This window comes from Macaca thibetana, chromosome 10 (genome assembly GCF_024542745.1).
Source record: "Macaca thibetana thibetana isolate TM-01 chromosome 10, ASM2454274v1, whole genome shotgun sequence".
In the NCBI taxonomy this organism is placed as follows: domain Eukaryota; kingdom Metazoa; phylum Chordata; class Mammalia; order Primates; family Cercopithecidae; genus Macaca; species Macaca thibetana.
In genome coordinates, this window is record NC_065587.1 from 31,096,203 (window position 1) to 31,110,203 (window position 14,001).

Consider the following 14,001-nt stretch of genomic DNA (forward strand, 5'->3'; position numbering starts at 1 on the left):
GAAAGAAGCCAGTCACAAGCCCACATGTTGCATGATTGCATTTATATGAAACATCCGGAGTACGCAGATCTATAGAGACAGACAGTAGATGATAAGTTGCCTAGACATAGAGAAATAGAGGGATTGGAGGTTGACAGCTAAAGGATATGAATTTCTTTGCAGGGGGGTGATAAAAATGTTCTAAAATTGATTGTGGTGATGTGCAACTCTATGCATATGCTAAAAACCACTCAATTTTACATTTTAAAGGGTTATTTATGTGGTATGTGAATTACATCTCAAGAAAGCTGTTGCAAAAAATATCATACTGGTTAAGCCTAGTGGCATTAAAAAAGTATAAATATGATGCAGCTACTCTGGAGGCTGAGGCACAAGAATCACTTGAACCTGGGAGGTGGAGGTTGCAGTGAGCCGAAATTGTGTCACTGCACTTGAGCCTGGGTGACAGAGTGAGACTCTGTCTCCAAAAAAAATAAATAAATAAATGAAAGTATGAATATATAAACACAAGAAAAAAAGACCAAAAAAGCCCAACTGAAATACTAATAATGTTTATCTGTAGGCTGCGGGTTTTTGGATGATTTTATGCTCTTTTTGTTTTTAGATTTTCCATACTTTTTTTTTTTTGAGGCAGAGTCTCGTTCTGTCGCCCAGGCTGGAGTGCAGTGGCGTGATCTCGGCTCACTGCAAGCTCTGCCTCCCGGGTTCACGCCATTCTCCTGCCTCAGCCTCCTGGAGTAGCTGGGACTACAGGCACTCACCACCATGCCTGGCTAATTTTTTGTATTTTTAGTAGAGATGGGGTTTCACCGTGTTAGCCAGGATGGTCTTGATCTCCTGACATTGTGATCTACCTGCCTCAGCCTCCCAAAGTGCTGGGATTACAGGCGTGAGCCACTGCGCCCGGCCAATAATCTTTTTGTGATAAAAACAGCACCATCTTTATTTCTCTTTTGGGAAGCCTAGTAGTTTTGGCCTGTGTTTGCCTCAGACAGAAAATCTGTCCCCACCTTCCACTGACACATGGAAGAAAGCTTGTGGTCCCCTTTCAGCTTTTCCAGGAGTTGGTGACTAAATCCTGTCGCTTCTTCCTCTGTCGGACCTGTGTGTCCTCTGCTTTGCTTTCCCTGCCTCCTCTGGCTGAGACACCCACTGCCTCTGGGGAGACCACTGCAGTCAGCTCTGACTGGGAATTCCTACTCTGGGCTTCTCTTCCTCTCCTTCAGGGGTTAGCATGGCTGCTGGACTAGCCACCTAATTTTGTAAGTAAGGTTTTGTCTGAACACAGTCACCACACCCCTTCATTGCAGATCGATTTTGCTGTCCAGCCTCAGAGTGGGGTCGGTGTGACAGAGCCCATGTGCCTGTAAGGCCTAGAATTTGTACGATCTTGTCCTTTATAGGACGGGTTTGTTGATCCCTGCTCTAGTTGACCCCATGCACCACTCAGGACGTGTTATTCCCAAGTTCTGAAACTTGGAATGCTTCCCTTTTGGTTCCCACCTTGGAATGTCACTTCCTACTCAAGCAAGCACACGGACTACTGTTGCTGCTGCGGTAGCTTCATTCAAGTGATCTTTGACCTGTCACCTTTGCATATTTCACAGCGCCTTGTTTGGTGGGACAGCATGGGGTATGACCTTCCCCGTGGTATCACAGTTGTGTACTCAGAATCTATCTGGGTGGAAAAAGTTTAGCTATGGAATTTTATTACTATCTTGTAAAACCCTCTGGAGTAAATAATCTATAAAGAAGACAGGCAGGGTACATTTTCAGAGGGAAGACAGTCTTCACCTGGGCACCTATCACATGTCACAGTTGCTAGGACACAGCCCTTCGGGCAGCTTGGGACCCTGCCAGGGTGGCCACCTCAAGGCTCCTTTCTCTTTATTCCTTGTCTGGAACCGTCACCCTGCCTGGCACAGAGAAGGGCTTAGTGAGGTTTGTGGGGGTGAACTGAGCATTCTCCTGGTCACCTACAGGGTGTCTTCTGTGTGAGGAAAAGTAGCCACCATTTCTAGGTTTGTTACAAGCTTCATGGACTGCTTTCTTCCCCTTCTCTGGCAGGTGGGCATTAACTACCAGCCCCTGACGGTGGTCCCTGGGGGAAACCCGGCCAAGTTGCAATGGGCCACGTGCATGCTAAGCAACATCATAGCCATCACCAAGGCCTGGGCCTGCCTGGAACATAAGTTTGGTCTCATGTATGCCAGGCAGGCCTTTGTGCACTGGTACATGCGGGAAGGCATGGCGGAGGGGGAGTCCTCTGAGGCTTGCAAGGACCTGGCAGCTCTGGGGGATTATGAAGAGGTGGGCGTGGATTCCGTGGAAGCGGAGGCTGAAGAAGGTGAAGAATAGCGAGGGGAGGGTGCGGTGGACTCTCTCCTGCCACCCCCACCATGGCTGCTTTCAAGCTGTTTGCAACTCAAGTTTCTCTACAAAACCAAGACCTCTGTGTGTCGTGCTGCTTGGCTCTGCCTACAGGAGCAGGTGGGACCCCAGAGCCTGCGTGGACAGTCGGTGGGGTCCCAGCCTGCCCTGCTGGCGTGGGGTTGGGGTGCAGCACGAGTGTATGTCCTTAAGGAGCTGCCATGGAAGTATTTGACCCAGGGGAAACAGTGTTTTCCCAAGCCAAGCGTTCAGTGGATAGGTTTCCTCAATTCTAGGAAAGCTAAGTCAGGGTTTCAACTGAATTTGCAATTTCTGGGGCTTGTCTATTAATGGGATGTGCTGGCTAAAAAGAAGAACCTAGAAGTAGAGTGTTTAAATCTGAGGTATGTGAAAGGGGCTTGTCCATGAAATCCCTAAAGCTGTGGGTCAAATGTGTCAGGTCAGGACATTTTAGAAGGGGGAAGGAGTGTTACTGAGTTCTCCACAGTATTTGTGACCCACAGAAGGTCACAACACACCCATCCTGACCCCCACTGCTCCACGGTAACCTGGAAGGCAGCGTTTACCCTCCAGGCACACACACGGTCGCCTTGCCCCTCAGCACTGTCAACTGTCTTGGTAGAAAACCTTGCACTTCAAGTGAAGCGTGTTGACGTCTGTTTATAGAAGACCTGGGAATCCAGGAATCTTTTCTCAGAACCAAAGTCAGCTCCGGGAAGTTGACTCACGGTGAAGTGACCTGGTTAGTTCAGCTGTGGCACAACCAGGACCTGCACAAAGACCTCATTGTAAGTCTGTGCCATAATATCATCAAAAAACAGCAGAGAACATATGACCCGGACCCTCTGCATCTCAGAAAGGCTTATTATCAACTGAAGGAGACAACATGTAGCCTTTGCTGGGGACAGTGGTCTGACAAGTCTCTGGCCCATCCAGGTGCTGCCCTGCATAGGGCTCTTCCCAGGCCTGCCCCACATGGGCAGCCTGGTAGCGCTGGGCTGGCAGGGTGTCCCCTGGCTGGATCCTTTGCGGCCGTTGCATTCCAACCGGGCCACCGCTCCCCCGAGGGACGTGCTGCCTTTGTTTCTCCCTGAGGAGACACAAAGCACAACCAACAGGAACGGGCGAGCCCTGTAACTGCAGCACCTACTGAACTGTGCTCCTTGAGCAACATTTGTGTCTGCACATTTCCCTCAAAGTCACTTCAAGCTGAAGGCCCTATATCAGTCCCGAATCCTGAGGCTCAGAACCGCCAAAGGCAGGTCATGCCCCAGAGGGCTTTGGCCAGGGGTCTATTTAGGGAAGGGTAAGCGTGTCTGGTCCATACCTGGCCTGGACAAGGAACCTGGTCTGCCCTGATGGTGCCAGCAGCAGGGACTTGCCGCTTCATCCTCCAGGTGTGTTCACGCTGAACTGTACATCTGAGCTGCCTCAGACGGTGACAGGCAAGAAACACCGCAATCACCAAGTACTGGAATCGGGTTTCTTGCTTTGATTTTGGAAGCTCTCACATTGTTTCCTACCTACCCCAGTGTTCTGCAAACAGTGGTCAAGCCTTTTGCTTTTAGGTTTAGCTACTGGATTTCATGACTGGGTGTCTGCTGTGGTCTGAATGCTTGACACTTCCCTTCTGACCACCAGAGAGTCTCAGATGAAGACCACCGGTTCAGATTTCCCTTGATTTGTAATTTGCTTACTCTTTTTTGTGAAGATAGGAAGATCTGCAACCACGCTTGGGCCAGAGCTTTATTTTAATGGGATGGATTTCCCTGGGCTTGATGTTGTCGGCATCAGCAAGACTGAGAGGACCCTCCAGGGCACAAATGTGCCTGCATAGATGGCTTGCCCGTGGGGTCACAGCCCCCGATGTGGAGTGCCTTGGCCAGGGCTCTCCTCTGCTCCAGCCCGGTCTGCCCCATAGGCTGTAACCAGGGCATGTGTCCCCTGCTTGACTCACAGTGTTGGGTCCTCTATTTTGTCCCCCCACCTTTTCCTTTGTCCTGACCGAGAGTGTGTCTTGACTGCTCTGTGACCTGGTCAGCTGCATGTTCCTCCTGCAGGCTGGAACCCTAGCTGAGGCCTTGCTTCTTACCAGACACTGATAAACATGTTGTTTGTTGCCTGAAGCACTGAAAGATCTGACATGTTGCTAAGCATGTGGAAACTGGCCCCGCCCCCAGCCAAATTCCCTGCACCCTCATATAAATTCCACACCCCACCCCCACACTGCAGCATGCCTAGGCAGAAACCTCCTTCCTGGCTGTCCCTCGTGAGGCCATACTGCAGCCCTGTGTGTATGGAAGTCCCCCTAACAAATGCTTTGGACTGACCACCCTGGCGTTAAGTGCTTCTGCCTTGGGAATCCCGCTGGCTCTCATCCCAACTGGCTCTCAGTCACCCAAGTGGAAGATCTGGGGCAGTCCCTTGCGGGAGCTCTCCTGCCACCACTTTTGGGGTGACACCAGCTGACGGTTCAGCCAACAGAACACCCACTCAATCCTGGTTCTTCCCTGGCCTCTTACCAAGTTTAGTCAAATAGCCTGCAATGGGAAACCGCGCTCTTGGAGGAAAGATGCAACCGGGTGTTTTAGGGATCCATCAGAACATTTCTGTTTCACCATTTGTCACCTTGAACAAGTGGAGGCTCCTGTGTCTGAGATGCCATGGATCTTGGCTACTCCAGAGGCCACTCCAGCTCCCTTTCTATGCCAATACTGAAAACAAAATTCTCCCCAAACCCCTGCAGGGATAGGACGGCCCTCCTTGTGAGTTTCTGGGGAGTTCTTCCTCAGAGAATGAGATCTTCGCTGCTCGGTGAGTGGTGAAGGTTATGGTGGTGTCATGCTTGGAACTCTGTCAGCTTGGCACACTCCACTCAAGAAAGATGGAGTCAGGGCTGCCCAGAACCAAGGAGGGGCACAGCCAGAAGCATGTGGTGGGTGAAGTTTGGCCACCTCAGTCTACCAGTGACTTGTGAAAAAGGCACAAGGCACAGAATGGCCACCACATATTTCCTTTAGTGCAAACTGCCATTATTTTAGTCTCCACTGACTGGTCACGGGGAAGGATCCCGTCTCCCATGAGCAGATGGGCCCCACCACCCTGCAGCAGCTCCCACAATGGGCCAGCATCCTCCTCTGAGGCCACAGGCCCTCTGCGGGCCAGGCCAGACGGAGTCAGATCGTCTGTAGCCGTGGTGTTTAGGTGCCCACGTGCTCTCAGGGTGACTAACTCCCACCTCCCCACAGCACACGGCAGGGCAGACCTGGGCCTGACTCAGAGCTGGCTTCCCTTCAGCTTGGTGCCATCTGAGCTTCCTCTCTCCCTCTCAGTAATGACTCCGTCCCTTTTGGAAACAAGCATGAGAGGGAAACAGAAAGGAAGAAAGAAATTTTTTGTTTTTTTTTTTTGAGATGGAGTCTCGCTCTGTCACCCAGGCTGGAGTGCAGTGGTGCGATCTCGGCTCACTGCAAGCTCCGCCTCCCAGATTCGCACCATTCTCCTGCCTCAGCCTCCCAAGTATCTGGGACTATAGGCGCCTGCCACCACACCTGGCTAAATTTTTTTGTATTTTTAGTAGAGATAGGGTTTCACCGTGTTAGCCAGGATGGCCTCGATCTCCTGACCTTATGATCCACCCATCTCAGCCTCCCAAAGTGCTGGGATTACAGGCTTGAGCCACAGTGCCTGGCCAATAAGGGTTTTTAAATTTTTTTAAACATTTTTTTGGTTTTTAGAGACTGAGTCTTTTTTTTGTTTTGTTTTGTTTTGTTTTGAGACGGAGTCTCGCTCTGTCTCCCAGGCTGGAGTGCAGTGGCGCGATCTCGGCTCACTGCAAGCTCCGCCTCCCGGGTTCACGCCATTCTCCTGCCTCAGCCTTCTGAGTAGCTGGGACTACAGGTGCCCACCACTGCGCTTGGCTAATTTTTTTTTTTGGTATTTTTAGTAGAGACGGGGTTTCACCATGGTCTCGATCTCCTGACCCCGTGATCTGCCTGCCTTGGCCTCTCAAAGTGTTGGGATTACAGGCGTGAGCCACCGTGCCAGGCCTAGAGACTGAGTCTTGCTCTGTCACCTGAGCTGGAGGGCAATGATGCAATCACAGTTCAGTGCAGCCTTGAAGTCATGGCCTCAAGCAGTAGCTGGGACTGCAAGCATGTGGCCACACCTGACTAATAATGCTTATCTTTAAATCTGACAGGGCTGACAAACCCTGGAAATATGAAACCAACATAACTTTAAGCCATAATGGATATTAAGAAAACAATTCTGGGAAATATGAAATAAACAGCCTTGTTGCTCTCACACACACGCACAAAAGAAAGAAAAGAAAAGAAAACAATTCTGGAACCCTTCAACAATCATGTGCTCTTGGGGTTAGTGGGGAGCCCTGTTCAAGCCTCCCCACTTTATGAAGGACGAGGAGGCCCAGAAGAGAATGGCCTACAGTGTCTTGCAGTGGGAAAACCAACTTTTTTAGCTCTGCTCCCTTGGGAGGGGCTACTGAGTCAGACGGGTTGGACAGTGGGGTTGAACCAAGTGTGGCTGCAGGTTGGGATGGGAGGTTGGGGTGACTGATACCGCCAGGCCTGGTCCCTGGAGGGTCCTCCTATGAACCAAAAATAGTCAATGTCCACTGAATGTTAAAACAGACTTCACGCTGTAATCCCAGTGGTTTGGGAGGCTGAGGCAGGAGGATCCCTTGAAGCCAAGAGTTCAAGACCAGCTGGGGCAAAAAAGTGAGACCCTATCTCTAAAAAAACAAAACACAACCCCCCCCCCAAAAAAAAAAACAAACAAAAGCTGTGCGTGGTGGCCTGCACCTGTAGTTCCTGTTACTCAGGAGGCTGAGGTGGGAGGATCACTTGAGCTCAGGAGTTTGAGGCTGCAGTGAGCCATGATTGCACCACTGCAGGGAGGGAAGGAGTGATGGCGACTACCTCTAAAAAAAAAAAAATTAGATTAACAAAACTTAAAAATATAAAAATAAAAAAACAACAAAACCCAAAACAGCCTGGCTCATTCTCTTCAAGGTCAGTGCTCCTGCTACTCTGAAACCAGCTGGTGGCCACTCCACATTCTGTGAGCCCCTAACGAAGCAAACCCCAAAATGCAGCCGCCTGTCAGCCTCCCATGATCTGGGGAATCCCTGAAACTGCGGAGTGGCCCAGACCAAGGTGGGACGTCCTCTGCCATTTACCTTTGGTGTGGCCTATGTGAGCCTGGGCAGAGCTGGTTGGGGAATGAAGATCTGTCCCTTCTTGCTGGTCCCCAAGGGTGGCCTTTCTGGTTTTGTAGTGGCAGCGCGACCTTGCGGCGACATGGGCTGACCAACATTTGTGTTAGGAAGGAAAACAGGCAGAGGTGAGGTGAGAGAACTGAGAGGGAAGGAAACCACCACTGGCCCTGCTTGAGAAGCAGCCACAGTCAGGGCAGGCGGCATCACCAGTGGTGTCTCACCGGCGGGGCTGGGGGCTGCACAGCAGACCCGTTAGTCTGTGGCTCGCTTAATGCTCCCATCGGACAGTGCTGCTACAGCACATTCACGACACACCTTCAGCAACCCCAAGTCAGGGGCGTGAGCCACACATGCAATTTTTTATTTTTATTTTTATTTTTTGAGACGGAGTTTTGCTTTTGTTGTCCAGGCTGGAGTGCAATGGTGCAATCTCCACTCACCACAACCTCCGCCTCCCGGGCTCAAGCGATTCTCCTACTTCACCCTCCCAAGGACTACAGGCACGCACCACCACGCCCGGCTAATTTTGTGTTTTTAGTAGAGATGCGGTTTCACCATGTTGGTCAGGCTGGTCTCAAACTCCCGACCTCAGGTGATCCACCAGCCTCAGCCTCCCAAAGTGCTGGGATTACAGGCATCAGCCAATGCCCCCAGCTACAATTTAAAATTTTCTGGTAACCACTAGAAAATTAAATTTCTAGTGAAATTAATTCAAATAATATATTTCAATTAATCCAAAATATCCAACATATTATAATTTCAACATGTAATCAGTACATAAGTTATTCATGAAATGTTGCAATCACTGTTTTTTTCCTTTTTATTTAAATAGAGATGGGATTTCACCATATTTCCTAGGCTGGTCTCAAACTCCTGGACTCAAGTGATCCACCCACCTTAGCCTCCCAAAGTGCTGAAATTACAGGTATGAGCCACTGCGCCTGGACGGCATTCACTTCTGTTCTTTTGTTTGTAGAGACTGGATCTCGCTATGTTGCCCAGGCTGGTCTTGAACTCCTGGCCTCAAGTGATCCTCCTGCCTCTGCCTCCCAGTGTTGGGATTATAGCTGTGAGCCACCATGCCCTGTATTCACTTTTGTACCAGTCCTTTGGCACCTGCTGTGCATAACACACACAGTGCAGTGACCATGCCAGCCATATATAGCTCGTGGTTCCTGCATCAGGCAGCACAGCTCATGTGAGACTCACGGCTTCCACATAGCAAACGTCATCATCTTACATGCTCTGGACAACTTTTTTTTTTTTTTTTTTTGAGACGGAGTTCACGGTCTGTCGCCCAGGCAGGAGTGCAGTGGTGCGAACTCGGCTCACTGCAAGCTCCACCTCCCGAGTTCCGCCATTCTCCTGCCTCAGCCTCCCGAGTAGCTGGGACTACAGGCGCCTGCCACCATGCCTGGTTAATTTTTCTTTTTTTATATATTTTTTTAATAGAGATGGGGTTTCGCTGTGTTAGCCAGGATGGTCTGGATCTCTCAACCTTGTGATCCGCCTGCCTCGGCCTCCCAAAGCGCTGGGATCACAGGCTTGAGCCACCACGCCTGGCTCTGGACAACTTTTAAAAATGTGTAGTTTCCCTAAACTTAAAAGACCCCTTGATGAATTTCCTTTTCCCTCAATGACTCCAGACCCTCACCACGACAAGCATCACCCCCTGTTCTTCTGGGGTCTTCTGTTTCCCCCTCCCTGTGGGTGTGAGTGAGCCTGTTGGTGGTGCTCCCTGCAGGCTGTCTAGATGGCTGGGGACAGGCATCCAGAGAAGGCTGGGCGCCTGCTGCAGTTCACAGAGGCAGGCTTGAGTGGGCCTGGCCCACGGCCTGGAGAACTCCACACCTGAGTCCTGTGTGAAATCTATGTCCTCTATGTCCCCCAGGTGGATCACTCTGACAACCCCCCCTTATGTTCTCCAGATTCTGCCATTACTGGGACAGCTGGGGCTCCGTGTGTTCAGATGTTGCAACATGCGGGCATCAGACAGCTCTCGGTATCCCATCTGCTGGCTCTACCTCTCACTCCACAGCACACTCCTGGAGTGGCCCCATCTCTGCCCCACTCCCCTCCACCTTCTCCCCAGGTTCCCCTCTATCCCCACGAGGCATCCCCCCAGGGCCTCTGTGCCCTCATATCCTGGCCTTCTGCTGCCCAGCCTACAGGACAGAGTCCTCAAAAAGTAAAGACCCTGAGGAGTCCAGCATGCCAGGTCACTCCTGTCCTCGTGCTTTGGGCTTCTTCCCACTTCTCTTGGAACCCCCGTTCACTCACATGGCACCCCGATCCTTCTGGTCCCTCTCTGCCAGGGTTCCCAGCGCCATGACTCCTGCATACATCTTTTTTTTTTTTTTTTTTTTTTTCTTGAGTTGGAGTCTTGCTCTGTCTCCCATGCTGGAGTGCAGTGGCATGATCTCACCTCACTGCAACCTCCGCCTCCCAGGTTCAAGTGATTCTCATGCCTCAGCCTCCCGAGTGGCTGGGATTATGCCACAACACCTGGCTAATTTTTGTTTGTTTGTAGAGATGGGTTTTTGCCATGTTGGCCAGGCTGGTCTCTAACTCTGGACCTCAGGCCATCCACCCGCCTTGGTCTCCCAAAGTGCTGGGATTACAGGCATGAGCCACCATGCCTGGCCCCCGAATACATCTTGACTGTGTCCTGCTATCTCCCTCCTCCCGCCCTGGGCCCACCAGCGCCTGGACAGCACTCTGCCTCACCCACCACCTCCCACCACCCCAGCTCACACCTTCGGGGCCTTGTTGACCCCTCCTATCCCACCCTGTGTAACCCTTACTGCTCTCCTGCTCAGAAACCTCCTCCTCTCTCCATCACTGGTGGTTTTTCTCACCACCTCTCACTGGACCAAGTGTGACCATCTCACTTCCCTGCCACACCCTCTGCACTGAGAGCTGGGCCCAGCACCCAGAATTCCTGACTGAGTGGCAATATCCCCTGGAATGACAAGGACTCTGTTCCCAGATTCTTCTTCCCCTTGCAAACCTGTCCTTCAATTGCTCATCTCAGCCTGCAGTCCATGCACTACCCCGGCCTGTCCCTCAGCCCCTTCCCACCTTCCCTTGGGCCTGAGCTCTGGGTGGCAGTGAGGTGGGCGCTGTGGGGAGGAGCATACAGGAGGTGTGACCAGAGCTCCCTGGGCTCTCACAGTCCCCTGGCTCTGGGTCCCTGGTCTCATCACAGCTGGTGACACCTGGAAGGTGGCCCCAACTCAGGAGTGAGGGGGGCAAGGGGGCTGAGTGCTGGAGTGTGGCCAGGGGACCAGCACACAGCATCTGTGTGGTGCTGCCCAGGACGCTTGGGGAGGGCGGGAGCCTCTGTTTCAGCCTCCAGACTTCCTGTCTGGAGAGGGGATAGCTTCTAAGAGGCCGAGGTGTTTGTCACGCCTGGGGCTGTGCTCTCCAGCACAGCACACCACCCCTCGGCCTACTGTCCTCCCCTGGGGTGGGGGGAGTTCTTTATAGGGCACAAGTCTCACTCACCACAGTTCACCTCTGGGGTGTGGGGTGTTGATCCTGTCCCCGGATGCCAGCCCAACTGTGGGCCATACCACGTCTCTAATAAACAGAGCCACAAATCGTGCCCTGTCACTAAGCTGCAGGGCAGCGATGGCCTACATGGTCCTGCCCTTGCAACTTACAGGTTTTCCTGCCTACTGGGGCCAGGCACTTTCCATGGAAACAAGGGAGAGCACCAACCCCCAGAGATAAGTCAATAAAAGCGGCCTGAGAAAGAACAGGCAGCAAGAGAGGCGGAGGGAATGGGGCAGGGCTGGAGAGAAAGGTGAGTGCGTGGCAGCCAGGCTGTGGGGCAGAACCCGAGAGGCTGCAGGCCGAGGGCCCGAGGAAAAAGTGGGCCTCACAGTGGGGCTACCGTTCCTGGCAGAGAGAAAGGAGTTCTCTGGAGGTCAGAGAGAGACACAAAGAGAACAGAGCATGAGGTCAGTGAGGCCAGTGCACAGTTGCCTGGGGCCTCCCAGGGCAGGGGGACTGAGTGCCCAAGCCCTGCCCCCATGGGGGCAGCCTGCTCTCCACCCCTTCTCAGGATGCCAGTGTGGGTGTCCTCATGCTTCAGGCAGGGAGCCAGCCCTGGGCCTCCTTCCAGTGGCCTGGAGGTTCTGCTGCATTTCAGAGGGAGCCCTCAGGAGCAGAAGCAACACGCGGGGAGGATGAGCAGGGACCGAAGCTCCACCATGACAAATCTCGGCCTCAGCATCTGCTGGTCAGCCCCAGTCACCATGCTGGACAGAGGAGGCCCTTCAGGCCCCACAGGTCTCTGTGGGAGTTCTGCCTCTGACTCCGGTCCTGCAATCCTCAGAGGGAAGCTCGCCAGGGCTGGCGAAGCCCCTGCACAGGAACCTGGGCCCAGGTGGGGTACAGGCAGGGGGTGGCGGGAAGAGCTCTGCCTGCCCTGCTTCCTGGGCACTTCCCTGGACGCTGTAATGCCATAAGACAGGGACCAAAACTGTGCTTTTAAAAATTTTTTTTAATTAAAAAAAAATTTTTTTTTGAGAGGAGTCTCACTCTGTCACCCAGGCTGGAGTGTAATGGCATAATCTCAGCTCACTGCAATCTCCGCCTCCTGGGTTCAAGCGATTCTCTTGCCTCAGCCTCCAGAGTAGCTGGGATTACAAGCATGCGCCACCACTCCCAGCTAATTTTTGTATTTTTAGTAGAGACAGGGTTTTACCATTTTGGCTACGCTGATCTCCAACTCTTGACCTCAAATGATTCGCCGGCCTCAGGCTTCCAAAATGCTGGGATTACAGGCGTGAGGCACCAATCCTGGCTCAAAACTGTCTTTTAAAAAAACTTTTCTTTTGTGGGGGCTGGGCGCGGTGGCTCACGCCTGTAATCCCAGCACTTTGGGAGGCCAAGGCGAGCGGATCACGAGGTCAAGAGATCAAGATATCCTGGCCAACATGGTAAAACCCTGTCTCTGCTAAAAATACAAAAATATTAGCTGGGCGTGGTGGCGGGTGCCTGTAGTCCCAGCTACTGGTGAGGCGGAGGTTGCAGCGAGCCAAGATCGCACCACTGCACTCCAGCCTGGCGACAGAGCGAGACTCCGTCTCAACCTTCCCGCCTTGGCCTCCCAAAGTGCTGGGATTACAGGCGTAAGCCAACGCGCCTAGCCCAAAGTCGTCATTCCACAAAGTGGTCTTGATTCCTGACTTTGTGGAATGGAGGTATGAGTGAAGAGGCGGAGAAGCCCTTGCCCGCCTGGAGCACCCTGGACACGCGCTCTGTGTCCACCTGGCCTGGACGTGCCTCCTAAGGATAGCAGCGAGGCCAGGGAGCAGAGCCCACGGATGGGCCCTGTAGGGGCTCGGCTGAGACCGAGACAGGCGTGATCATTCAGGGCTAAGCCTCCGCTGCGCCGCGCCTACCCCTCCCCGCTCCGCCCCCCTCCTTCCCCGGCCACTGGGGCAGGGATGACGGGCCCGGCTCTGACTTAGGGTCTCGGGCACGCTCGACGTGAGCAGAGACAAGGCCGCAGAGTCCTGGGGCTCGCTCGCCAACCTCTGCCAGGCACACATCGACTTGAGCATCTGGAAGACGGCCAGGGGGCCATGTTCAACTTCAGCAGGTCCACCAGGGTCCCGGCAGGGACAGACGCCGGGCCGGTGAGCCCTGTCCGCCCAGCGCGGACCCGGGCCCCTCCCTGAAGACCCGACAAGGGCGAGAGCCTCCTCCCGACCAGCGAGCCCGGACTGACAGGGAGAGCACAGGTCGGGGCGTCGGGGGGCGCGCGGCCGCCGTCCGTCCAGCTCACTTGAACACCTCGGGGTCGATGGTGCCGCCCACCACCTGCTCTAGCTCTTACAGCTCCATCTCCTCAGCGCTCAGCGCCTTCTTCCGCTGCAGTGAGAGCTTCTGCCGGGCAACCTCCAGCCCCGGGGGCGCCGCGCGCCCCAGCCCAGGCACTGCGCCCTGCGCCGGCGCTCCCACCGTACCCCCTAGCAGTTGCGCCTGCAGCCCTCTCCCTGCAGCGCCAGTGCCCGGCCTCCCAGGCGGCAGTGGCTGACCGCAGGGGCCCGCTCCTTGGTGGTCAGGGCCTAGGGAGGCCCTGGCCGAGCATTGGTCATACTTGCTTAGGTGGCAGCACCCGACCCAGTGCCAGGCATACATTGAACGCTCAGTAAAATTTGCCTGTTGCAAGAAAGCGTACAATTGTCTTATCCGCGCCGGTGTCCCACTAGGGGGCGCTCCAAGGCGGCACTAAGCGCCCTGCTTAGGCGCACGCTCACTCCTTGCTGGAGAGAAGGTGCTTGCACGTAACGGTAAGGGAAGAGGACGCCACTGCGCAGGCGCATTCAGTGGCTGCCCACCCTCCCCGCCGCCCT

The 14,001-nt window shown here is 53.6% G+C and overlaps 1 protein-coding gene and 1 pseudogene across 1 annotated transcript in view; both read right to left on the reverse strand.

Moving 5' to 3' along the window:
- The window catches only part of THAP7 (THAP domain containing 7), a 210,755-nt gene that overhangs the window by 71,041 nt on the left and 125,713 nt on the right, over positions 1–14,001 (reverse strand). The window lies entirely within an intron of this gene.
- Positions 3,135–13,971, reverse strand: LOC126964074 (mitotic-spindle organizing protein 2B-like; annotated as a pseudogene).